Here is a 7,435-nt window from a genome sequence, read left to right as displayed (position 1 = left end):
GATCCCTGTATTTCAGATATGATTTCCCAACGAACTTCAGAGTGGTCATGGATAGGCCTACCTGCTTATCGCAGTACCTCCCCTCCCACCCGAGAGGACAGAAACAGTCGTATGAGCCAGTCACAAGATCAGAGAAACACAATGACTCATGTTGACAGAGGTTATTGACACAATACATCGATTGGTTACACACAGGACCTGTCCACCGAGGAGGGCAGGTGCACATAAATGAGTCCGAATCGGCGCCGCTCAACGCAGTACAGCGGCCGCCGTTCTGGCACACCTTGTACCCGCACGCCGTCCCGTCCCAGTCGCCCACGTTGGCCCCTCCCAGGGCCCCTGTCTCCGTCAGGTCAAAGTCGTGTCCGTTTAAGACGAGCTCTCTCACGCCTCCGGTAAAACCCACAGGCTCGCTCTCCACGGAGAACGTAGAGATGGAGCTCAGGTCGGAGACCCCGCCGACGAAGAGGTCCGTGGCCACGTCCAGAGTGGACATCCCTCCCTCGGTGTCGTTCTGCTTCACCTCCAGCCCGTCCAGAACCAGGAACCCCTGGTGGCCCGTCCTGCCTGCCCTCACCTGGAATGATAAACATCAAACTGTTACAGAAAATATTAATTGCGTGTGTGTTTTCTAATTATTTAGCCAGATCCTGTAAATATCTGATGTGTTTTCAGCACATGTAAGCAGCTGGAATGTTCCTGTCTGTTCTGTACAGGTGTAAGAACATAATGGGGCAGGAGGAGATGGCTGCTGTTATACGGCCACCTAACCAATTGTGTGTCTTTTTTCGCTTAAAACTGCTTTGTTGGTTAAGGGCTTGTAAGTAAGCATTTCACTGTAAGATCTACACCTGTTATATTCAGGATTTCACTGTAAGATCTACACCTGTTATATTCAGCATTTCACTGTAAGATCTTCACCTGTTATATTCAGCATTTCACTGTAAGATCTACACCTGTTATATTCAGCATTTCACTGTAAGATCTACACCTGTTATATTCAGCATTTCACTGTAAGATCTACACCTGTTATATTCGGAGCATGTGATAAAATAAAATGTGATTTGACATGGTACCGTGTGCCAGGTCCCTCCGCTGGTGTCCACTCTGTTAGTGGACTGTAACACGTTGGTTCCAGAACCCAGGTTGTAACGCAGCTGGACCAACCCCGATGTCAGGGACACACAGAAGAAGTCTCCTGTGGATGACATGACCAGAGAGGGACAGAGGGATACGATGGTCATTAATGTTGTCATTCTGAATGTATTTATATTATTACCACATTTCTATAAACCACAAATGACAGGAAAACAGTGTAGAGGGATAGAATGGTTACTGTGTTCCTACCGGCCCGGGCACTGAGGTGCTGTGCTGTGTAGAAGAGGATGCCCTCTGGTGACAGAGTCTGGAACTGCAGCCTGAGGTCTGTCCTGTGTCTGATGCTGACTGGAGGGAAAGACATCCAGGATGACTGGTTACTGCTGAAGAATGGGTCACTGATGGCCATGGCTGAAACAAACAAGAATGGGAGAAATACAAACCTCATAAAAAATGTATAAAATACTTTTAGAATATTTTTTCTTGTTCATTTGGTTCTGAAATTACTTTTACAAGAACAGGATACAAAAAATGGCTAATGTTACTATGAAGATTTATCTTCATAACATCAAGAAGAACCAGAGTAATATGGAAATGTGTAAGGTTTGTTCAGAGTTGTAGTGTAATTCTTATTGCTTATGACAACAACGTTATTGGATTTATCTGTATATTCTCAAACTCCTGTTTTATCAGATTGAAGATGAGAACCTGTTGTATACAGTAGTCCTATTACAGTAATACATACAGCCCTGTGTTTTGTATACAGTAGTCCTACTACAGTAATACATACAGCCCTGTGTTTTGTATACAGTAGTCCTACTACAGTAATACATACAGCCCTGTGTTTTGTATACAGTAGTCATATTACAGTAATACATACAGCCCTGTGTTTTGTATACAGTAGTCCTGCTAAAGTAATACATACAGCCCTGTGTTTTGTATACAGTAGTCCTACTACAGTAATACATAGAGCCCTGTGTTTTGTATACAGTAGTCCTACTACAGTAATACAGAGCCCTGTGTTTTGTATAGAGTAGTCCTATTACAGTAATACATAGAGCCCTGTGTTTTGTATACAGTAGTCCTACTACAGTAATACATACAGCCCTGTGTTTTGTATACAGTAGTCCTACTACAGTAATGCATACAGCCCTGTGTTTTGTATACAGTAGTCCTACTACAGTAATACATAGAGCCCTGTGTTTTGTATACAGTAGTCCTACTACAGTAATACATACAGCCCTGTGTTTTGTATACAGTAGTCCTACTACAGTAATACATAGAGCCCTGTATTTTGTATACTGTAGTCCTATTACAGTAATACATAGAGCCCTGTATTTTGTATACAGTAGTCCTACTACAGTAATACATAGAGCCCTGTATTTTGTATACAGTAGTCCTATTACAGTAATACATACAGCCCTGTGTTTTGTATACAGTAGTCCTACTACAGTAATACATAGAGCCCTGTGTTTTGTATACAGCAGGCCTACTACAGTAATACATAGAGCCCTGTGTTTTGTATACAGCAGGCCTACTACAGTAATACATAGAGCCCTGTGTTTTGTATACAGTAGGCCTACTACAGTAATAAATAGAGCCCTGTGTTTTGTATACAGCAGGCCTACTACAGTAATACATAGAGCCCTGTGTTTTGTATACAGTAGTCCTATTACAGTAATACATAGAGCCCTGTGTTTTGTATACAGCAGGCCTACTACAGTAATACATAGAGCCCTGTGTTTTGTATACAGTAGGCCTACTACAGTAATAAATAGAGCCCTGTGTTTTGTATACAGCAGGCCTACTACAGTAATACATAGAGCCCTGTGTTTTATATACAGTAGTCCTACTACAGTAATACATAGAGCCCTGTATTTTGCGTAATAACATTATCATAAAACATAGCCAGGCTGTATCACTACCGGCCCGTGATTGGGAGTCCCATAGTGCAGCACACAATTGGCCCAGCGTCGTCGGGTTTGCTCTTGCCTAGTTAAATAAAGGTTAAATAAAATGCGGTAAGCTTGGAGATAGTGGGACACACTGAGCTGTGACATTTATTTTCATCTCCTCTTTCCCTCAGACAATGGCTTATTTTTCTCTCTATCCCTCTGTCCCGACTGCTTTCTGTCTGTCTGTGTTCTCCCCCCTCTCTGTCTCTCCTCCCACCTCTGTCTGTCTCTCCTCCCCCTCTATCCCTCTCTCTGTCTCCCCTCCCCCCTCTGTCCCTCTCTCTGTCTCTCCTCCCCCTCTGTCTCTCCTCCCCCTCTGTTCCTCTCTCTGTCTCTCCTCCCCCTCTATCCCTCTCTCTGTCTCCCCTCCCTCCTCTGTCCCTCTCTCTGTTTCTCCTCCCCCCTCTATCCCTCTCTCTGTCTCTCCTCCCCCCTCTATCCATATATCTTTCCCCTTAATCATACTGCTAACCCTAATGCCTGACCATAGACCAAAAAGCAAATTTTAGTTTTCATGAATTTTTACAATATAGCCAATTTTGACTTTGCAGCTGGCCTATCTAGTGGAAATCGTTCAGTTCTGCCCCAGGACAAGACTCATGACAATAAACGTTAACTTTCCTTCCGTTGGCCCTAAGCCTTCAATCTTTTCAGATCTACCATTTTATAAAGCACTCTCACATCTGAGTTTTCTTGCTGCAGGTGCGCGGCAATAATGTAATTACTTATATTTGCAGATCTTCAATGTTTGTTTATCTCTAAAGTCACATGCTTGTCACATGCTTGGTAAACAACACGTGTAGGCTAACAGTGAAATGCCTACTTACAGGCCCTTCCCAACAACACAGAGAGAAAAATAATAACTCAATGAAAACATCCACAATGAGTAATGATAACTTGGCTATAAACATGGGGTACCAGTACCGCGTAATGATAACTTGGCTATAAACATGGGGTACCAGTACTGAGTAATGATAACTTGGCTATAAACATGGGGTACCAGAACCGCGTAATGATAACTTGGCTATAAACATGGGGTACCAGTACTGAGTAATGATAACTTGGCTATAAACATGGGGTACCAGTACTGAGTAATGATAACTTGGCTATAAGCATGGGGTACCAGTACCGCGTAATGATAACTTGGCTATAAACATGGGGTACCAATACCAAGTCCATGTGCGGGGGTAGATAGGTAACCGGAGACAAGGCAATAGGATGAAATGACTAGGCAACAGGATAGATAATAAACAGCAGCGTATGTGATGAGTCAAAAGAATGTATGCACCATGGAGAAGCTTCAGGAGACCCTTCAGATCTGGAAACATTGAAGGAGAAGGGCCAAGGGGAAGGAGTAGGGCCAAGGGGAAGGCCAACGGGAAGGAGTATGACCATGGGGAAGGAGAAGGGCCAAGGGTACGTAGTAAGGCCAAAGCGAAGGAGTATGGCCAAGGGGAAGGAGTAAGGCCAAAGGGAAGCAGTAGGGCCAAGGGGAAGGAGTAAGGCCAAAGGGAAGGAGTAAGGTCAAGTGGAAGGAGTAAGGCCAAGGGGAAGGAGTAAGGCCAAGGGGAAGGAGTAAGGCCAAAGGGAAGGAATAAGGCCAAGGGGAAGGAGTAAGGCCAAGGGGAAGGAGTAAGGCCAAGGGGAAGGAGTAAGGCCAAAGGGAAGGAGTAGGGCCAAGGGGAAGGAGTAAGGCCAAAGGGAAGGAGTAGGGCCAAGGGGAAGGAGTAAGGCCAAAGGGAAGGAGTAAGGCCAAAGGGAAGGAGTAGGGCCAAGGGGAAGGAGTAAGGCCAAAGGGAAGGAGTAAGGCCAAGGGGAAGGAGTAAGGCCAAGGGGAAGGAGTAAGGCCAAGGGGAAGGAGTAAGGCCAAGGGGAAGGAGTAAGGCCAAGTGGAAGGAGTAAGGCCAAGGGGAAGGAGTAAGGCCAAGGGGAAGGAGTAAGGCCAAGGGGAAGGAGTAAGGCCAAGGGGAAGGAGTAAGGCCAAAGGGAAGGAGTAAGGCCAAGGGGAAGGAGTAAGGCCAAAGCGAAGGAGTAAGGCCAAAGGGAAGGAGTAAGGCCAAAGGGAAGGAATAAGGCCAAAGGGAAGGAGTAAGGCCAAAGGGAAGGAGTAAGGCCAAGGGGAAGGAGTAAGGCCAAGGGGAAGGAGTAAGGACAAGTGGAAGGAGTAAGGCCAAGGGGAAGGAGTAAGGCCAAGGGGAAGGAGTAAGGCCAAAGGGAAGGAGTAGGGCCAAGGGGAAGGAGTAAGGCCAAAGGGAAGGAGTAAGGCCAAGGGGAAGGAGTAAGGCCAAGGGGAAGGAGTAAGGCCAAGGGGAAGGAGTAAGGCCAAAGGGAAGGAGTAAGGCCAAAGGGAAGGAATAAGGCCAAAGGGAAGGAGTAAGGCCAAGGGGAAGGAGTAAGGCCAAAGGGAAGGAGTAAGGCCAAAGGGAAGGAATAAGGCCAAAGGGAAGGAGTAAGGCCAAAGGGAAGGAATAAGGCCAAAGGGAAGGAGTAAGGCCAAAGGGAAGGAGTAAGGCCAAAGGGAAGGAGTAAGGCCAAGGGGAAGGAGTAAGGCCAAAGGGAAGGAGTAGGGCCAAGGGGAAGGAGTAAGGCCAAGGGGAAGGAGTAAGGCCAAGGGGAAGGAGTAAGGCCAAGGGGAAGGAGTAAGGCCAAGGGGAAGGAGTAAGGCCAAAGGGAAGGAGTAGGGCCAAGGGGAAGGAATAAGGCCAAAGGGAAGGGTTAGGGTCAAGTGGAAGGAGTAAGGCCAAGGGGAAGGAGTAAGGCCAAGGGGAAGGAGTAAGGCCAAAGGGAAGGAGTAAGGCCAAGGGGAAGGAGTAAGGCCAAGGGGAAGGAGTAAGGCCAAGGGGAAGGAGTAAGGCCAAGGGGAAGGAATAAGGCCAAAGGGAAGGAGTAGGAAGGGAATTGGTAAGAGACAGAGGGCTATAGCCACAGTAGGCTATTATGCAATGTCATTCTCTAATTGAACCTATTGGCGCAGCCAGTTCTAACAGGTCACAGGTCACAGTGTACTGAATATGGATTCATTTAAATGAGCTCACCCCAGAGCCCAATGTTCCTTGGCAATTTGTACCAGAGAGCTATACTGACTGACTGGATTTGATTGAAATCTCATTAATATAACCACTGATGCGCTGCTCTGACTGCCAGGCTGGGATATAACCACTGAAGCGCTGCTCTGACTGCCAGTCTGGGAGCAGGACTGCAGCTATAGTATCTGGTGGATTATCTGGTGGATTAATGCAAAAAATATACAGTACCAGTCAAAAGTTTGGACACACCTACCCATTCATGGGTTTTTCTTTATTTTTACTATTTTCTACATTGTATAATAATAGTGAAGACATCAAAACTTTGAAATAGCACATATGGAATCATGTAGTAACCAAAAAAGTGTTAACCTGTTATGGCTAGGGGGCAGTATTTTCACGGCTGGATAAAAAACGTACCCGATTTAATCTGGTTACCACTCCTACCCAGTAACTAGAATATGCATATACTTATTGCATATGGATAGAAAACACCCTAAAGTTTCTAAAACTGTTTGAATGGTGTCTGTGAGTATAACAGAACTCATTTGGCAGGCAAAAACCTGACAAGGTTTCATGCAGGAAGTGGCCTGTCTGACAAGGTGTCGTTCTTCTTGTCTCTGTTTATTGAAGAGTGAGGATCTTAGCTGTCCCGTGACACTTCCTACGGCTGCCATAGGGTCTCAGAAGGCGGTAAAAAGCTGAATCGTGGCTTTGCAGGCTCTGGCTGAAAAAAAGTAGCGCGTTTGGGTAGTGGCTGGTTACAGTACTGTGAGACTCAGGCTCGTGCCCGCGTCGCCCGAAAGCTTTGTTTACTTTCCTCTGTTTAGCTAAAAGGAGATTCCCGGTCGGAATATTATCGCTTTTTTACGAGAAAAATGGCATAAAAATGGATTTTAAACAGCGGTTGACATGCTTCGAAGTACGGTAATGGAATATTTAGATTTTTTTTGTCACAAATTGCGCCATGCACGCGACCCTGATTTACCATTTCAGATAGTGTCTGGGACGCACGAACAAAACGCCGCTATTCGGATATAACGATGGATTATTTTGGACCAAACCAACATTTGTTATTGAAGTAGCAGTCCTGGGAGTGCATTCTGACGAAGACAACAAAAGGTAATCAATCTTTTATAATAGTAAATCTGATATTGGTGAGTGCTAAACTTGCCGGGTGTCTAAATAGCTAGCCCGTGATGCCTGGGCTATGTACTTCAAATATTGCAAAATGTGCTTTCACCAAAAAGCTATTTTAAAATCGGACATATCGAGTGCATAGAGGAGTTCTGTATCTATAATTCTTAAAATAATTGTTATGCTTTTTGTGAACGTTTATCGTGAGTAATTTAGTAAATT

This window comes from Salmo salar, chromosome 18, assembly GCF_965601325.2.
Source record: "Salmo salar chromosome 18, fSalSal1, whole genome shotgun sequence".
Classification (NCBI taxonomy): domain Eukaryota; kingdom Metazoa; phylum Chordata; class Actinopteri; order Salmoniformes; family Salmonidae; genus Salmo; species Salmo salar.
The sequence above is the reverse complement of the archived record's forward strand: the minus strand, read 5'-3'. Positions refer to the sequence as shown.